This window comes from Hippocampus bargibanti, linkage group LG16 (assembly GCF_051943395.1).
Source record: "Hippocampus bargibanti isolate YZ-2025 linkage group LG16, ASM5194339v1, whole genome shotgun sequence".
In the NCBI taxonomy this organism is placed as follows: domain Eukaryota; kingdom Metazoa; phylum Chordata; class Actinopteri; order Syngnathiformes; family Syngnathidae; genus Hippocampus; species Hippocampus bargibanti.
Window position 1 is genome coordinate 17,455,136 of NC_142749.1, and position 20,790 is coordinate 17,475,925.

Genomic DNA, 20,790 nt, shown 5'->3' on the forward strand with positions numbered 1-20,790 from the left:
AAAACAAATTTGAAAGTTGCTGCGGGAAAAACTGATTTTCTACGCTTTGCATTCTATTCTGATTTTTTTAACGCATTTTATATTGTCCTATTTTCTCTTAGTCATCCACATTCTTCACACTTTTTCATTCATATCCTCCCATTTGCAACCTTTTGCCCTGAAAGAATCTTGCCCTAAAAGTTCAAATCATGTTAATTAATTCCGCATCAGCGGAGATTAGAATCCACCCTAAAAAAAAGAACACAAAAAAGTGCTTATCTCTTTGTTTATGAAGACTTTGAATGAAGATGGAGGGCAGGGGGGGGGGGGGCACCTGGGGCTACTTACTTAGCATTCATAAGTAGCTCGCCGAAACCAGATAAGTCTTCGTCAAAATGTATTCATTGACTTCCTGAGAAATAGTTTGCATTTTGGTTGCGAATTACCGCCGACATTTGTTATCTCCTAGCTTCCCGCGTGTCATATTTTAACCCGCTGCTTCCGATATTAATTTATTCAAATGAGAAGAACGCATTCAATTTTGGGGAAAAACAAACAATGCTTGGCTATTTTATTTATAAGTACCTTTCAAAACTCTCAAGGCCACTTTACAGTCACACGATCGGTTTTTCTGCGAGTGAGCAGCGACAGCCACATGCGCTAGCGTTCACTCATACCCGGAAGTAACTCAAATAGATATAAAGCTAGCTAGCTCGCTAACAGATAGCCAGCTAGACACTTAGCTAACTAGCTCGATAGTCATATAACTAAAACAATACCGAGCTACATAGTTAGCCAGATAGCTAATAGATAGCAAATAGATGTTTAAAAAAAATTCAAACTTGACAAGGCCTGCAAAGCCTTCTCTGCTGGCCTAAAAATATCCGAATCACGGGCTGATGTGAATTACTGTATATTTTGTCCCTGAATTTTTATGAAATAATTCCAAATTGTCTTTCAGCTTCCTTTCATTACTTTTTAAATGGGTAAAAATATTTTTTCTTACAACCCAAAATTAATATTCATAAGGGACAATGATTTATTTTAATATTTTTTACCCCATTTATGCCGAGCCTTTTGGTATGAACAGAGATAAATTTATGTTTAAAAAAAATCAAAATAAAATAACAGCGTCTGAAGTAGGTTCAATCGGCGTATAAAATTAACAATAATATAACTCTACATAATTCCTAATTAATGTGGCAAGAAACAATGTTAATGCATTTGAAAAATTAATTATTAACAATAAAAGAAACCATCACAAAAATAATTTTGCAATTATATATTTTTCCTCGTCTATTTTCCATCAAAAAAATAAGTAAGTAAAAAGTTTCCTATGAAAAAAAAAATCACATTTTATTTTAAAGGGGTAAAAAGACTTTATTTTACAACCCAAAGTTCATTTTTATAAGGGACAATAATATATTATTTTAAACATCCAGTCAGTTTCCGAATGTGCGCCCGATGTCGACTCATGTTAGCTCCCACTAAGCCGATTTTCACGCTGACATCCGACACCGTTTCCACTTGTTATTTCTTACTGGCAGGTAGAGCGCATTAGCCGATTTGAAAAAGAAAAAAAAAATAATAAATAAAAAAGCGCTCACATTCAAACCAGGAGGATTATTTCACCTGACTGCTGTCCCAAAGGACCACCCTGTGCATCTAAATCCGAGAAAAGCCTATCGGGGCGCGGGGGGGGGTTTGAATATGCCTTGCCTAACATGTGACGCGTATCAAAACATCTCGATCCGTAACATGCAGCCATGTTGTGTGCGGTTAGCCCCCTGGTGAATTGAAAACAAATGGCGCGGGAGCACATGTAGACTAACAATGTAACACACACACACACACACACACAGAATTTCTTCTTCTTATTAGCTTCCAACTTTTCACCCGCATAGCGTCCAAAAAAAAGAAAATGTATCAAAATAATTTTAGGGTACAGTCATACCTTGGCTTACGAACTTAATTGGTTTCCAGACAGAATGTGTAAGGCGAAAAGTGTGTATCCCAAAAATTAATTTCCCATAAGAAACCATTAAAATGAGAATAATCCGTTCCCAGGTCCCCATAAAACATAATTTTCTACTTTTCTAAGCCTTAAAACAACACAAAATATACCTTATTTTATGTATAATAAATGTGCTATGGTATTATAATTAAAGAAATAAACTGGACTATATAATAAAGTCATTTTATTTACCTCTGCGATGGTAGTTGATGGCTTGATGGAATGGAGAAGCCGGTTTCATCAGTATTAAACACTTGATGAGGAACGTAGCCTTCTTCTTCCACCATCTTGAGGAATGATTCCTTGTAAGCTTTGGTAGCTTTATCGTCAGAACTGGCTGCATCACCATGACGAATGACACTATGGATCCCTGTACGACAATTAAAGTCCGTGGCTAGCCTTGAAATCATCAATGGATGATGAACTTCCAGGTTGCCTCTTGACGATATCCGAGTCAAGTTGCCGTGCTTTCTCTGCGATAATTTTACCTAGTTCCTCATCAATTGTGTTCTATTTAGCTGGTTTGATAGCTTTTTGCATCAAGTGTACAGATGGCTTGTGCGGGTTATTTACAAAGCATCCATTTTGGTTGTCTGCCCGACTCACAAAAGGGGAAAAGCAACAAAGACGCCATTTTGGCTAATGTTACATTTTGTCGAATGGCCAACAGGATTAGATCAAATCGCCGTCGACGCACATCGGGGGGCGTCTCATGGTCATTTCAGCCATTTTGCTAGCCAAATTATGATTCATAATTTGTTTAATAGCCGGTCAGCTTCAATAGACTGGGAGACATGTTGGAAATTCTTGGCTAATGTTTGGTTTTGTATAAAAGCCAACCCTGTTTATGCAACGCAACCGCAGAAGCGCTACTGATGGTTATTAAAACAATTTTCTGGCCAAATTATGATTTATAATACGTTTCGTGGCTGGAAAAACAACTTTCAAGATCTAACTGATGAAAGGTACATTTATTTTGAAATCATTCACTGCCAGACGTTATGCAAAAATTATAGGAAAATTCGATTCCGCAGCTTTTCCGAGCCAAAGTGGCTCAAGCTGGCCTCTTCAAAAACAACAAGTGGAAGCACTCCGCCGTAGCTCATTAAAACACTCCAGCTTTGGCTTCCTGCTTCCGATTTCCCTCCGCCACCTGTCACCTGCGCTGAACGCCGCAAAAAAAAACACAAAAAATGCCAATTATGTCATACACTGCCAGATGTGCAAAAATGTGTCCACGCCAGTACCAGGGTTTTTGTCATTCTCACTGAAATTCCAGGACCCTCAACATATTCAGTTTTAGGGCTACATAAACATTCAATTCAGCATAAGAAACCTTAGACTCTCTTCTTTCATCCGAAAAAAAAAAAAAACTTAATTCCTAAGTTATATCTGTCTGGAGTTATATGAGCTTGAAATGGGGGCGGATGTCCAAAATACAATGCAATACATATATATTTATATAAACAAATAAATAAATAAACAAATAAATAAACAAGTAAAAACAAATGAAAAATAAATAAGTATGCTGATAAATAAATAAATAAATAAATACATAAATAAATAAATAAATAAATAAATAAAAATATGTTGATAAATAAATAAATAAATAGAAACATAACCAGACAAAAAAGATACATAAATAAAATAAATGCATATAAACAAATAAATAAATAGAAACATAACCAAACAAAAAAGATACATAAATAAAATAAATGCATATAAACAAATAAATAAATAAATACATAAATAAATAAATAGAAACATAATTAGACAAAAAAGAAACAAATAAAATAAATGCATATAAACAAATAAACAAATGAATAAATGAATAAATGAATAAATGAATAAATATGTTGACAAATAAATAAATAAATAAATAAATACAAACATAACCAGACAAAAAAGATACATAAATAAAATAAATAAATAAATAGAATCATAAACAGACAAAAAAGAAAAATGAATAAAATAAACGCAAATAAACAAATAAACAAATACAAAGTATGTTGATAAATAAATAAATAAATAAATAAATAAATAAATAAATATGTTGATAAATAAATAGAAACATAACCAGACAAAAAAGATACATAAATAAAATAAATGCATATAAACAAATAAATAAATAAATAAATAACTAGAAACATAATCAGACAAAAAAGAAACATAAATAAAATAAATGCATATAAACAAACATTTAAACAAATAAATCAATAAATAAATAAATACAAAATAAATATGTTGATAACTAAATAACTAAATAAATAAATAAAAACAAATGAAAAATAAATATGTTGATAAATAAATAAATACAAACATAACCAGACAAAAAAAAGATACATAAATAAAATAAATAAATAAATAGAATCATAAACAGACAAAAAAGAAAAATGAATAAAATAAACGCAAATAAACAAATAAACAAATACAAAGTATGTTGATAAATAAATGAATAAATAACTAAATAAATAAATAAAAACAAATGAAAAATAAATATGTTGATAAATAAATAAATACAAACATAACCAGACAAAAAAGATACATAAATAAAATAAATAAATAAATAGAATCATACACAGACAAAAAAGAAAAATGAATAAAATAAACGCAAATAAACAAATAAACAAATACAAAGTATGTTGATAAATAAATGAATAAATAACTAAATAAATAACTAAATACATGAAACATGACCTTTGCCTGCCATCTAATCTCTCCATTGCTTCTCAATTCCCCCCAGGTGTGTGTTTTCCAAACATTGATGGGAGACATCATCCTCGCGTCACCATTTATTCCCGTCAGGCTGCTTATTGCTCGGATTAATGGCCTCCCGCCGTCTAAACGCCGCGCTCGGACTCTGCGTGCGGGCTTTGCGGTTTGTCAAATTAACCGACTGTGGCCGGAGAGACGGAGAGGGAAACCCCATCGATTTTTCATGATGCACGGCCCGAGGTGGCGACGGACGCGACACCCCGAGCTAACCCGCCGACTACGTTCGGAGGCACCTTCAAGATGGCGGCTGTAACGTTTACACAAACAATCACAAAAATTGGCATCAATTTGCTCGGAGAAAATCTACGACAAACGTTACTCAAGAACGATGGATTTGGTCACGATGCGTCGGCGACGGCCTCCATTTTGGAACGTGTTTTCAAAGTACACGTACAATGTATATTGGACACAAAATGGCTGACAAAGTAGCTACGGTTGAACATGATAAACATTTTTAACAAACTTCTATGAGTTTCAGAGCGACGACAAACGCTAACATTGAGCTCGTGAAGCTCAAAATCCCACAGATGCTAACATTAGCCGACATTGTCGCATTTCCTGTTCCTGCGGCGAATACGATTCTGAGGATACGGCACGGCAACGTTTTTCAAGATGGTCACCATCACTTTGCCTCGCGATGCTAATAAAATTTGTTGTGACAATCACCCGCTATTTTCAAGCGCTAATATCAAGATACAGGTAACATCCGACTTATGACCGGCTCGACTTACGACCACCCGGACTTACGACCACGACCTCCAGACCCTATTTTTAAAGTTTTTATTCTACGCCTGGTACCGCAACGCGCTAGCAGGCCGGCAACGCGTACGGCAATTTTGGCCAGCCAGCGTCTCACGCTCGCACAGCAATCGACCGTGTGATGGCACCAGAGGGGCGGAGTTTGCTAGTCATTTAGCCTCCGAGTCTCTATTCAACATTTTGAATGGATTTCGACTTACAACCATCTTGACTTACGACCGTTTGGTCGAAACGGAACTCGGTCGTAAGTTGGATGTTACCTGTTTATTTCGCATATGGCTAAAAAAAACTACTGTCAAACTAAACATCAAACAAAAGAATGACATATTTAAGCCAATAATTTACCTGATGACAACTTCGGATTTTAACTCTTGGTTTTTCTTGATGGATAAAGCGCTGGTCAAACCTCTGGCATTGTTTTTCCCTTCCACGATTTCCCTCCCACAAAGTTTTTCTGTGGGTGAGCAGCGGCAGCCACACGCGCCAGTGTTCACTCAACCCGGAAGTAACTCTAATAGATAGAAAGCTAACTAGCTAACCAATAGATAGCCAATAGCTAGCCAGCTAGATTGCTAGGCAGCCAGCTAGATAGCCATATAGCTAAGACTTTGCTAAATAGTTAGCCGGCGGTTAGCTCTTTGTTACTGCTTCAGCTGTTGTTATAGCGCTATATAAATCAATATATATTGTATTGGATTTTGCACAGCCGCCCTCATTTCAAGCTCAGATAACTCCAGACCCATATAACTTAGGAATTAACTATTTTTTTTAATGATGAAAGAATGAAAATGGCGGCTTATGTGTAAGCCGGCAAATAGATCATCTGCAGGTGTTTCCATTGTGTAAACAAACTAAATAACGCTTGGGGGCGGGGGAAGCAAGTTTCCGCGATGACATTTGACTCGCCGACGATACGCCGGCGTTATTGCGCACGGCCAGATGGAAATCAAATCATGAATGAATTTTACATCCCGCCTCGTTTCATTTTAAGCCGCGGCGGCTCGGGGGAAAGAGAGTCCAAATAGACAGGCCGGCGGTGATATATGTTTACACACATCGACACACGTAGACACAATAAGAGGCGGTAATGTAGTGGCGCCGAGTGTCTCCCGCATCTCAAGTGGATGTGCCACGCGCAAGATGGCGTTATTACCGGGATTGATGTGCACGCCGGCGCGAAAATCCACAGGAGAGGAAGAGGATGCGAACGTTTGGAGGCGGTGTGGCGGGCGCTCGCACAAATGGGCTTGAGGACGGAGGCCATGTGGTGAATTTTTGGGTGCGGGTTAAGCGGTTCACATTCGGGTTCCGTTTCAAGTCAGGTTGGATTCAGCGATGAGGTCGCGGGGTCATTTGTGATGAGTTTAAGGTTGAAGTGCTTTTGGAATTTATAGCTTTGGGGGGGCGGAGATTGGCGATTCGGAGTTTGGGTATTACTGCATTTTGTACATCTGTCCCCATTTCAAGCTCAGATAACTCCATACACATATAATTTAGGAATTAACTCTTTCATTCTGATGAAATAACAGTTAAATAAGATTTCTAACACTGAAATGCCTATTTTTGTAGTCCTAAAACTCAATATTCTGTGGGTCCTGCAATTTGAGTGACAATGACAATAACCCTGGCATTGGAGTAGTCACATTTTTGCACATTGTCTGGCAGTCAATGAGTTAATTGGATTTTTTTGCGTCTTCTGTCACAAGTCCACCTATTTTTTTTTTGTGGCAGTGTCCAATTTGTTTTTCCCTTTGAACGTTAGTAGGCTAAGCTAAACGCTAAGCGCTAAGCTAAGTCTACTAAAGGCGTTTCAATAACACGGCGACGAACGTTTGATGAGTGTGTAGGGGAGCGCTTACACTCATACGGAACGTTATGAATTATACATTAACGTACGGATAAAGCGTTTGGCGTAAGAATTAAGAGTCGAGACAATCGGCCGCTACTATGGAGGCTTCATACGTAACAAGCGCATGAATGGAAAACCAAACGTGGCATGAATATTTAACATACGGCGAAGGGAGGGGCTTAAAAAACAAAAAGCATAGCCTGCGAGTACAAAACAATGTATCTGTCGTGGTTGCTTTTATTGCCTGCCAACAAAAATATTTGTTTTCGCTCGCTTAAAGCTTTTATTTTGCTAATGCCATCCGCTACGTGGAAGGAGGAAGCCGTGGGCGTGTCCGATATAACTATGCTTCATTTGGAGTGATTCCAATCAAAGCGCTTTTATTGTTGCGAACTGCCGTTTAATTACAAGTAGCCCCCCCCCGCCAAAATAAAATATCTTTGCCAGAATTTCCCGAGAATGTAAATAGCAATATATGTACGTTCTGTTAGGAAATGTCTTCTTAAATACATGATACAACGTACCAAGATAATGTATGATGAGGCACTCTGAAAATAATACTAATAATACTAATAATACTAATAATAATAATAATAATAATAATAATAATAATAATAATAATAATAATAATAATAATAATAATAATACATTTAATTTCTAAGCGCCTTTCAAAACTCTCAAGGACACTTTCCAGTCACGCGATAAGAACCTCCCACCTTCAGAAGTGGGCGTGGCCGCATTAGCGTGCCTCGTCGTATGCCACAAGTGCATGCATGTCATTGCTAGGCAAGCTAGGCAATTCCATTTCCCCGGTCGATGGCCGCCGTTCAATGGCGATATGCGCGATTGAGTTTGTCGAAAGGGGGAATATTTTTTTGATGAGCTATTGATCGCAGTAAATCATGGCGCCGTTGCTTTAAGGGGGTAGCGCCGTTCCCCGGCGGAGCCATTTGCCCGATGAATGCGGAATTATTGGAACCAGGCGCTGAAAAATAAGCAAAAATGGCTGCCAAAAATTATGTTTTTGTTTCTATCTATAAGCCATCTATCTATCTCGCTTGCTATCTATTAGCTATATACCTAGCTACCTTGTTATTTGAGTCAGGAAACATATTAGCTAACTAGCTAGCTAGCTCAGTATTAGTTGTCTAGCTATCTATTAGTTAGCTAGCTAGTTTTTTATCTTTTTGAGTTATTCCGGCTTGAGTGAACGGTGGCGTTCGTGGCCGCCGCTGCTCACCCACAGAAAAACTGATCCTGTTACTGTAAAGCGACCTTGAGAGTTTTGAAAGGTGCTTAGAAATGAAAGCTAGCAAGCTAGTTAATAGATAGCTAATTGACAGCTAGCTAGACAGTTAGCTAACTAGCTAGATAGCCATATAGCTAATAAATAGCCAGCCACATAGCTAGCTAGCTAGCTACTAGATAGCAAATAGATGTTTAGAAACGCAAACTTGACAAGTCCTGCAAAGCCTTCTCTGCTGGCCTAAAAATATCAGAATCACGGACTGAAATTATATTTTGTCCATGAAATTCTGTGGGTGAGCAGCGGCAGCCACACGTGCCAGCGTTCACTCGACTTGGAAGTACCGAACGCTAGCTAGTTAATAGATAGCTAATTGATAGCCAGCTAGCGAGTCAGATAGCTCATAGATATCTAGCTTGGTCGCCAGATAGCCAGATAGCTAATAGATAGCCAGCCAGATAGCCCGATTCACTTCATCCGGGTACTCTCTACGTAGAGGGGAAGCATCTCGATACAAAAAGTTTTAAATAAATGAATAAATAAATAATGAATGTCGTACGTCGCTTTTGGAAGCCATCTTGAAAGGCAGTCAAGCAAATCTCTAATCCGACGGGAAATATTAATAATTGACATTCATTTCAATTCTGCCACATTTCACTCAGTCAGTTTTTTTTTTTTTATGAGCGCCAAAAGCAAAAACTCTTCACACAAAAGAAGGAAATTAGACAACTCCAAAAACCTCAGTCGCCCGATGCTGTAAAAGTCACTTGGAAAAAAAATGCAACTTTGCCAGATGTGTCAATTTGCCAAAGGCCAAAACAAATGTCTGTCTCATCCCACCCACACAAACGTCCACGGCGACAGGTGGCCGGTGCAAAATCATCCACTTCGTCCCTCTACGAGTGTGGCAATCAAGGTCAAATTTGAAAAAGAACAAAACACTTGAAAGTATTTGGTGGCGAACAAAGAAATCTTTACAGATTCACCCAAAATGGCCACTTCAAAACAAAACGGCCGACTTCCTAGTTATCACATTCACTGCCATTCGCAAATTTATTCGGTAATTGCTCGCTGGCTGGCTGGCTATATATTAGCTAGCTAGCCCTTTGGCTAGCTGGCTTGCTATGTAGCTATATGGCAATCTAGCTAGTTAGCTCGCTGTCTATCTATTAGCTATCTGTTAGTTAGCCAGCTTTCTATCTATTTAAGTTACTTCCGGGTTGAGTGAATGCTGGCGCGTGTGGTTGCCGCTGCTCACCCACAGAAAAACTGATCCTGTGACTGTAAAGTGACAAGTAAAAAGCCAACTTTCACCTGAAAACTCTTTCCGCTTAAAAACCGAAGAACTTTACTACTCGCAGACCAGACCACACAAAAACTCCGATACAGGATGCAGTAAAAAATGCAGTAAAAAATATATATTTTAAACCAAATACACCTCATTTTAAATCCAAGTCCAGGTAAGACCACACACATTTTAGATGCTAAATGCGGATAAACCCCTTGGCTTACGAACTTTTCGGTTTACGAACGTTACATTTATGAACATTTTACCTTGGCATACGAACTTTACCTTGGCATATGAACTTTTTTTGTACACGTTTTTTTGTACACTCGCGAACGAGCTTCTTCTAACAACAAAATGGCAGCCGACTGTTTTTGTCCTCTATTCCCCGCCCCCAGTCTTCGGTTAAAGCCACATGATTGGTCAAGAACGCAACAGTGAGGGGGGTGGGTCGGGGTGGTTTAAACATTAAAGCAACAGGCAGACGACAGTGAGAGAGTTTCAACTTGGATAGTGTAGACTGCGAGGTTAAAATATCCCTTCAATCAGGCTCCACAAACAAACAACCCGCACAAGCCATCTGTACACTTGATGCAAAAAGATATCAAACCAGTTAAACAGAACACAATTGATGAGGAACTAGGTAAAATTATGGCAGAGAAAGCACCTCCAAGGGATCATTCCTCAAGATGGTGAAAGAAGAAGGCTACGTCCCTCATCAAGTGATTAATGCTGATGAAACCGGCCCCTCCATTCCATCAAGCCATCAACGACCATCACAAAGGTCAATAAAACGACTTTATTATACAATACAGTTTATTTCTTTAATTATAATACCACAGCACATTTATTATACATAAAATAAGGTCTATTCTATGTAGTTTTATGGCTTATTTCATAGAAAAATCATGTTTTATGGGGACATGGGAACGGATTATTCTCATTTTAATGGTTTCCTATGGGAAATTAATTTTTGGGATAAACACTTTTCACCTTACACACTCTGTCTGTCTGGGAACAAATTAAGTTCATAATCCAAGGTATCACTGTACCAGTTTTGGTCAATGTGACATTCAAAATGACCACAAAAACTCAAGCAACTGTGGACAACGCCACCCAAAAAAAAAAGAAAACTTGATGAGCCTTATGCAGAGAAATGTAAAATAAACAAATAAATAATACAGTCAAAGCAAGAATCTAATTTTCTGACATCCACCTCCACAAAAACTCCAACCCCCCAAAAAAACCTCGAGCAGCTTCTCTGCGTGCCAATATGGGCTGCCTCTCCCTCACCGGCGGAGGCGACACAATGATGCTCATTGCTACAAACGCCAAATGATGCATAGCAAGCAGGACGAAGCCAGCGCAAGTCATGACCAATCACACGGTCAAGCCGCCGATGCTTCACAAGCCTCTAGGTTCAGCCAACTTTTTTTTTTTTTTTTTTTTTTTAGGGGGGGGGGCGATACAGCACTGGAGTGACTTTGGAGTGAGTCCAAATAAAAAGCCTTACCTCAGAGTCAGATGTCAAACTGCCTGGTGCCAAAATGCTTATTTGGATTTGGGTTTTTTTTCGTTGTTGTCTTGAGTTGACTAGTTAAAGAAGTCCACGGGGGGGGAAATCTGTCCTCCTATGAAATCGGAGTATTCCTGGTCAGAACTGCATGGCGAGACGGAAAAATCAACTAGCGTTCAAATCCTAGCGAACGGTTCCCACAAAAAAAAAAAAAAAAAAAAAAACACACAAAAAATCAAAATAAAAAAATTAATACATAAACATGCGGATCCATTCACGTTTTTTTTTTTTTTGCCGCTACCCCCACCCCCCCTATTTTTTTTCTTCTACAGAAAGCAGCTCCTCAGGTCGCATCTGCTCTTCTTGACAAGTCTGCGAATACAGGCGGACGTAGATATATCGGCGTGCACGTACGTGTGTGTGTGTGCACGTGAATGTGTGTGTGGAGTGCAGCGGGAGGCGGCGAGTGCCAAGTGGATCTGGACGGCGATGTGAGAGGCGAGACGAGGATTTTTTTTTGGGGGGGGGGGGGGGAGCGAGGGTAAGAGAGAGAGAGAGAGATGGCGACGAGAGAGGGAAGGAGGGAGGGAAGCTTAGGCAATAGCGACGAATTTAAACAGTGGCGACAATGGAAAGCACTTGGAGGATTTATTCCAGATACGGTTTTGGAGTTTATCCTCATGGAACAGAAAAAAAAAAACACACAATTCAGCACTTTATCGGCACCCAAGCATGAAAAAAAAACCCGCAAAAAAATCAGGAATGGCGCTCTACGTCATTATTTTTAATTATCGAATACATCTAGGGATGGCAGTGAATGAGTTCATTAGCTATCAAGCTAGCTAGCTATTAGCTAATTCGCTAGCTTTCTTTCAATTTGAGTTAGTCCGGGTTGAGTGAACGCTGGCGTGTGTGGCTGCCGCTGCTCACCCACAGAAAAAAACTTAACCTGTGACTGTAAAGTGACCTTGAGAGTTTTGAAATGAAATGTATTATTATTATTATTATTATTATTATTATTATCCTCACAAATTCACCCAAAATGATTTTTTGGTGTGTATTTTCATTTCACTTGGATACACACACTTTTTACTCACTGTGTGTGTGTTTATGTGTGTGTGTGTGCGTGGTTAATGAGAGGAAAAAGTTCATACCACAAAAAGTAAAACGATATTTTAACCAAATTCACCACAGCGGTGAGGACTTTGAATGTACCCATTCAGAGTCCTCACTCCTGCTGTTATTTCAGTTTCAAGTCCACTTCTTATTTTAAAATATTTAAGGAAGGATGTGTTGAGGAAGCATACGCACAAACACGCACAAACACGCACACACACACACACAGGCTACGATATCTTAATTTGAAGGGAGAGTCGTCTAGCGATCAATACTCGTTTTTAAAGCTTCAAGTGATGGAGAACAAAGGCGAAAATCGACCGCGGCAAATATCAAGTCGACTCTCCTATGATGAGGATATATAAAAAAAAAAAAAAAGAATAATTACGTCCAACGTTGTGATGTAACATTTCAAAAGCGCCGCTATTATTAGCGGCTAGCGTTCCAGTTGGCCGTCAGCGCGGACAGGAAAGGCCTCGTTTGCCACGTCATGGCTCTTGATTCCTGATTTGCTCTTTTGAAGTCAGTGACAATAGTCGACGGCGTTTGGCGACGGGCGTTTGGCGACGGGCGACGCAGGCACATGAAAGTAGACGGTGGAGGGGGGGGGTATATAATAGAGCGCTTTTGAAACGTGGCTAGCGACAAATTCATTATGGATGCTAGGCGAGAATTCGTCGGAGAAAGTCCTCGTTTTAAAGGACAACCGACGTCTCCGGACAAGTTGTGTCCATAATTTGTCAAATGTCTTCAAATGACTTCTACTGAGCGTATTTTACAACGAATCCACCGCATATAGCTATATTTTACATTTGAAGACTGGCGCTGAATATTCAGGAAGTCTTGTTTTTGAGTTGGTGACGAGTCCGTACGTGACGTCACTGAAGGAACGCCCCTGACCGAAAAAAAAGACACATTGTAGCAGTCCTTCCATCACGTCAATGCATTTTTGCTGTACATGTTTGGTCTGAGAAACGTGTTGCACCCAAAAGCCGCCAGAAGAGGGAGTCCAAGCTCCATATAAGGAATTTATCAGCCTGTGGAAGCGGAGGTGGCCACTGGAGGTCGCCATTTTGTGCCTCTTTTTTTCGTTGAGAGATTTTCCCCTCAATGTTGCCTCAAAATGGCACAGAATAAATTCTTTAATGGATTGCAAACATGTATGCTTTCCTCTTCAGAACTATTCGAATCATATTCATAACTGGATGTGTAACAAGAAAGCATATTCTCCGAATCTGAAGCCATTGTTTTGATTCTCCAGCAATGCAAGACAAATTGGTGTGACGTCACGAACTGGGGGCGGGACTTTCTGAAAATGCCCAATTCGCAGCTCAATTTTTTTTTGCCGATTTTGGACACTAAGTCATTTTTATTGGTGTTTTGCATTTGACTAAAAATATCACAGTGCGCGTTTTGGGTATTTTAGATGCTATCAAACGTTTTTCTGATGTCAGGAAACAAAAAACAGATGTCGGTTGTCCTTTAATTCATGGACGGTTTTGCGTACAAAAGTGAAAATGAATCATCGAGATGCTAAAAAAATAGCCCGTTGGCGACGAGTGGCAGGGTGCGCTTCTTTTGTTGGCTGGTGTGGGGCGGTCGCCTGGTGTCACAATTTTAAATCATTTTCAGGTTGCACTTTGTCCTACTTTTTGGGGGATTTTTTTTTTCCTGTCTGTCTTTCTTTCTTTTCTTTTTCTTTTGTAGCATACCGTCGTCAGGCTCTTTCACCGGGCTTCATTTTCGGGCTTTTGTGTTGCTCACCAATGTCACATTTTTCGATGATTCAGTCTGATGCCAATCACCATTCTTTCCCTGTGACTCTTTTTCAGAAGTTGTTTGTTTATTTATTTGTTAGTTTATATAGTTATGTGTTTGTTAGTTTATTTCTTTGTTTTTAAGTTTATTTATTTATTTATATGCTGTTATTTATGCTGTGTTTGTTTTTTATCAATCTGTCTATTTATGTATTTATTTGTTTAATTTGTGTTTTATTTAATTAGTGACGTATGTATGTATTCATTTATGTCATTTTTGTTGCTGTTTTTATTGTTTTATCTATATGTCTAGGTATTTATTTATTAGTTTTTTTATGTATTTCTTGATGTAGTTATTTATTGTTTGTCTATCTGCTTACTTATTTATTTATTGTGTATCTGCTTGTTTATTTTTTATTGTTCATTTATCTGTCTAATTATTTATTTGTGTATTGATTTCTGCATTAATTTCTTTATTTATGGATTGTTTCTTTGTTTTATTATTATTATTTTTAATTTCTAATCTATTTTATGTATTTATTTTATCTGTCTATTCTTTTATTTGTTTCGAAAATATTTATTTATTTCAAAAATATTGATTTATTTAGAAGTTATTTATTTAGAAATTATTGTTATTTATTTATTTAGAAATTATGTATTTATTTAGAAATTATTATTTTTATTTACAAATGATTTATTTTGAAATTATTTATTTATTAAGAAAATATTTATTTAGAAATTATTTATGTAGAAATTATGGATGTAGAAAATATTCATGTATTTATTTATTCGTTTATTTATTTAATAAACTATTTATGTATTTTTAATTCAGCACATTTCTACAATGAAGCATTTTCCAATTTTTTTGCTCAGTCACTGAGCATTTGAAAGGTGCTTATAAATGAAATGTATTATTATTATTATTATTATTATTATTATTATCTCTTTTTTTGGGCAAAAACTGATGCCAGACTCACCGCGAGATTCTGGCATTAGCTTTTGCAGACTCACTCTTCTACTTGGTTTTTCAACTTTTTTTTTTATTAATAACATGCTCAGGTTGTGCTTAATCACACCTTCACTAATTGCTTCTTTTTCAGGCTTTTCCCCTTGGTGTTAAATCCGCTTTCTCCCCCCCCCCGTGCCACTTCTTCGGGGGCCACTCATCTCAGAATGCCACCCGACTGAAATAAATGTGGCCTGTTTGCGAAAAGGGAAGACAATAAACAAGGCTTTGAAGCAGCGGGGAAAATGAAGCCCGGCTTTTGTGGCGAAAAATGAATTATGCATGCAAACGTTACGCGTCCAGGTTGAACGTATGTTTTTTTGACGTGGGGGAGGAAGGGAATTATGAAAGTCATTTTCATGTAATTATTATTTTTTTTTAAAAAAGAAGAGGGGGTACGTGGCTGTTGTGGCTGGAGAGATGATTGTGGAAAAACAATTACCAGGAAGTGCAAACAAATGCGCTTGATTAGTCATTAGCATCGGGCTAAAAATGTAGCGCGAGCATTGATTAATTTCACGAGTGGCCCCTTTTATTCATTCAAAAATGAATTAATTTATGAATAAGCGAATTTCACAGCCATTGATTTATAATAATAATAATAATAATAATCAATTTCATTTCTAAGCGCCTTTCCAAACTCTCATGGTCACTTTACAGTCACAGGATCAGTTTTTCTGCAGGTGCGCAGCGGCAGCCACATGCGCCAGCTTTCACGCAACCAAGAAGTAACTCAAATAGATCCAAAACTAGCTAGATAGATAACAGATAGCTAATAAATAGCCAGCTAGACAGTTACCTAACTAGCTAGATAGCCATATAGCTAATAGATAGCCAGATAGCTAGCCAGATAGCTAGCCAGATAGCTAATAGAAGTCACAGGATCAATTTCTCTGCGAGTGAGCAGCGGCAGCCACATGCGCTAGCGTTCACTCAACCCAGAAGTAACTCAAATAGATTGAAAGCTAGCTAGCTAGCTAACAGATAGCTAATAGATAGCCAGCTAGACAGTGATCTAACTAACTAGATAGCCATATAGCCAATAGATAGCAAATAGATAGCCAGCCAGACAGTTAGCCAAATAGCTAGATAGCCATATAGCTAATAAATAGCCAGCTACATGGCTAACTCCAAATCACGATTACAAACATGAGGATATGTTGCATAGCTAATGGATAGCTAGCTACATAGCTAGCTTGCTAGCTAGATAACTAGCCAGATACCTAATAGATAGCAAATAGATCGCAAATGGGTAGCAAATAGATAGCCAGCCAGGTAGCTAGATAATAGATCGAAAATAGATAGCAAATAGATAGCGAGATTGACATGCCACCGTCATTGGTTCGAGGAATAATAAAGATACGCAACTACCTGTCATCAGTTATTTTTTGAGTTCATTTTCACCTTTTAGGAAGCGGTTGGGGGAGGGAAGTTGTTAAAATGGCATCCCGACATCATCCGACACCACCGTCTGTTCTCGCTGCCCTAATTCCGATCCGTTGGCGTTATTTGTCCCTCCTGATTGAACTCGCAGCTGGAGGAGAACCTCACCGCGTCCTCCTCGAGCGGAATACCAAAAAAGACGGGCCTCTGAAGGATATTTTCTTGGAGGGAGGCGGTTAGGGGTTTACTTGGCTACGCCTCGGCTGGGTATCATCAAGCTAATTCATCCGAGGCGATTGGGGGGGTGCGGTGGGGGGACTCCCCAGATGATTGAACGTAATGACGTGTGACCACATGAGGTGGCTCATCGGAAACGGTAATGAAGCTTGCGATGATGATGTGGTTGGGGGACGGCGAGGTGGGGCGGGGGGGATTAAACCCCATAAGAAGAGAGGAGGGTGCGCAGGTGAAGAGATTTCATCCAACTAGTAACTAAAAACGTAAGCGGAATCGCAAATCGTTTGGTGGTGTCTGCGTACGGCGAAGTCAACGCGAGCTAGCGCACGGATAGAGTTAGCGTCGCGCTAAGCGTCGAGTAGGGCGGATGCGTGAAAAGTGCCTCCAATGCGGATAATCGCCAGGAATCAAAATGTAAATGGAATTCCTTCGCATCCCTTCGCTCGGACGTGTATCTCAAAAGTTAAGCTAACGCCGTTAGCGTGCTAATAAGAGCCATAAGCCTTCATTCAGTAGAATCTGTTTTTAAAAGTAAATACATTAAATAAAGAAAGATAGCTCTATGCTATGAAAAGGGAAATGTACAACTTCAAAAGTTCCTGATTCCTTTATCTAGCTATCCAGCGAGCTAGCTAGCTATCTTGCTAATTGCTATTTAGCTCCCTGGCCGGCTATCTAGCTAGATTTCTATTGGCTATCTAGCTGGCTGGCTGGCTATCTATCTATCTAGCGAGCTATTAGCTATCTAGCTAGCTTCCTATCTATTTGAGTTACTTCCGTGTTGAGTGAACGCTGGCGCGTGTGGCTGACGCTGCTCAACCACAGAAAAACGTATCCTGTGACTGTAAAGTGACCTTGAGAGATTTGAAATGCGCTTAAAACAATATCAATTTGTCAAGATGGCGGCTTTATCTACGTTTTTTTTTTTTTAGCCAATGACAACAAAGGAGACAGAAAACAGACAGATGCGGTTGGCTCATTCTGACTCCGAGCGGGTTTCCCCATCTGCCAGATTTTTGTGAGGCAGAAAGCAAAGGCGAGAGCGACGTTAATCAGAATGTGCGAGAAGAGACACGGCAGGCGGGCGGCAGAGAAAAGTCCGATGAACCGCTGGAAAATAAACAGCCGGTTCCAAAGGTGAGCCATCAAGGTGGCGAAAGAACACTCGGCTATTTTTAGCCAAATTGCTAACACAAAGGCGGTTGAAAAGTATGGCTCGTTATTAGAGGTCTCGACAAAAAGTTACCCGTAGAGTCGAGATAATGATACCAGGGTTAAATACGGCACCTGTAAGAAAAGCGTCATTAAAGACATCAACGTACGAGCTAGCCTCCATATGCTAACTCGTTAGCTAACCCGTTTATTACTGCAGAAGTCCAAATTGGCTAGTTTGCGGCAAAACTGCCACAAAAGACCACAAGAAAGAAGAACGGATTTACTGTCCAATTTTGTTAGCTAGCATTAGCTAACCCATCCATTACTATTGGTAAAGCTGCTAAATGACAACAAAGGAGACAGAAAACAGACAGATGCGGTTGGCTCATTCTGACTCCGAGCGGATATACTGACAGTTGTTTTTACGTTAGCGTTTTTTTTATGTTAACGTTAGCTAACCGGCTTGTCGCCAGCAGAGTGTAATTGTCTATTTCCTCAATTTTAACGGTATGTCGTCTGTCGACGTGTTTCCTTAGCGAACCATTAGCATGTCGCTGATTAACTTTATAGCATGCGCGCGCACTTGACTGAAGGCCTTTCAATGAAGCTTTGATTGAATGAAATGCCGCCAGCGTCTTTTCATGTGCAGAAAGAGAAAGTGTCATCTTGTCAAGGCAACGTCACCCCCCCCCCCCCCCACCCCCCAATCCCCTCCCCAGACCCCTCCCCCATCCCGCCATCAGAAGAATATTCTAGCAAAATACGTCAACAACAAAGACGATGAGGAAATTGTCAAAATTCTTGCAGCAGGATTGCAGGCAACTTTGCTCAAAGGTTTTCCTTTTCTATAAATGCGTCCTTATCATATTTAAAAGTTTCATGCTTAGCTAGCTTGATTTCAATCTAAGTTTCACAGACGCAACAAGTTAAACTGTCATCTTCATCTAGGAGATCTGGCCTTGCACAGAATTTAGGATTTGGGAAACTCCTTTATCACCGAAGTAATTTACGACTTGAAACTCCTTCACAGGAAGAGCTCATTAGCCAGGTTACAAATGTATCAGTTCATGGTAGAAACAATGTTTTATTGCTTACAGCTTCACGCTTAGAACTCAAGAGACGTGGTATTCTAATCAAGAAAACGATGTTTTACTGATGTATCACTTAAATTTGCATATATTTTCAATAAATAGCTTAGCAGAGGGCTGCAGAATTTAGGCATCGGCCTGAAAACAAAACGTCTCCCCTCCGTAACCCGCAGCCCCTCGCAAGGGAAGTGGATGACTGGCCGCTTGACCTTGATAGCAAAGCGCCGCCGCTAACGCATAAATCGTCGCGAGGGATGCCGCTCGCCTTCGCCGGGCCAGATAACGGCTTATGTATGAGGCGGGACGCGAGAACCTCGGTCAGCGGAGACCATCTCGCTCGCGTGAGTGATAACCGGCGGTGAATTGGAAGCGCTGACGGGCTAACTGGCGTTTGCACGTTTTGCGATGTGGGACTTGGTGGGATTTGCCTGTGATTCGATTGGGTTTCGTTTTGCGAGCTAGCTTAAACATTTTAAATAAAATACGCTTTTACACGTCAGCGAACGTAACATTATTTTTGGGGGACTCGAAGTGGAAAAAAGTGGACTTGACTCCACCCCCTGGACTCTCGCTCGGTTTTTAGCTTCGTCATTCAAGAATTCAACGACAATGTTATCTGTATTCTGTGGGTCTGTGTATTTGTGTATATGTGGTCGTAACTTGCGTCGGTCGTAACTCGGATGTTACCTGTATTCTGTGGGTCTGTGTATTTGTGGTCGTAACTCGTGTCGGTTGAAACTCGGATGTTACTTGTATTCTGCGGGTCTGTGTATTTGTGGTCGTAACTCACGTCGGTTGTAACTCGGATGTTACTTGTATTCTGTGGGTCTGTGTATTTGTGTATTTGTGGTCGTAACTCAGGTCGGTCATAACTCGGATGTTACCTGTATACTGTGGGTCTGCGTATTTGTGCATTTGTGGTCGTAACTCGCGTCTGTCATAACTCGGATGTTACATGTATTCTGTGGGTCTGTGTATTTGTGCATTTGTGTATTTGTGGTCGTAACTCACGTCGGTCGTAACTCGGATGTTACCTGTATTCTGTGGGTCTGTGTATTTGTGCATTTCTGTATTTGTGGTTGTAACTCGCGTCGGTCGTAACTTGGGTGTTACCTGTTTTCTGCGGGTCTGTGTATTTGTGGTCGTAACTCGCGTCGGTCGTAACTTGGGTGTTACCTGTTTTCTGCGGGTATGTGTATTTGTGTATTTGTGGTCGTAACTCGGATGTCAACTGTAATCTGTGGGTCTGTGTATTTGTGTATTTGTCTATATGTCTATTTGTCTAAATGTGGTCGTAACTCGCGTCGGTCGTAACTCGGATGTTACCTGTATTCTGTGGGTCCTGGAATTCAGGTGACAATGACTATAACCCTGGCGCTGGAGTGGACACATTTTTTGCACATCGTCTGGCAGTGAATGAGTTAAAAAAAAAAACGATTACAGTGGGTAGTGACTACATTTCAATTTACGTACCGGTAAGCCATGCAGAACTGTATTATTATTATTCATAATCCCCACTCGTTTATTATTATTATTAATTTTTTAGTCCACTTGTCAAATATACTACATGATACCGAGTACGTGGTCCGGCCATGTTTTTTTTATGGCAATTAATTCCATTTTAC

The 20,790-nt window shown here is 39.5% G+C and overlaps 1 protein-coding gene across 2 annotated transcripts in view; it reads right to left on the reverse strand.

Moving 5' to 3' along the window:
* The window catches only part of sgcd (sarcoglycan, delta (dystrophin-associated glycoprotein)), a 132,790-nt gene that overhangs the window by 83,691 nt on the left and 28,309 nt on the right, over positions 1 to 20,790 (reverse strand). Inside the window, exon 1 of one of the 2 annotated variants that reach the window (XM_089017484.1) lies at positions 11,421 to 11,579. The exons of the other annotated variant lie outside the window; for it this stretch is intronic. The gene's annotated coding sequence lies outside the window, so the exon portion shown is untranslated. Of the gene's footprint in view, positions 1 to 11,420; positions 11,580 to 20,790 lie in introns of those variants that run through there. 2 annotated transcript variants of the gene reach the window in all.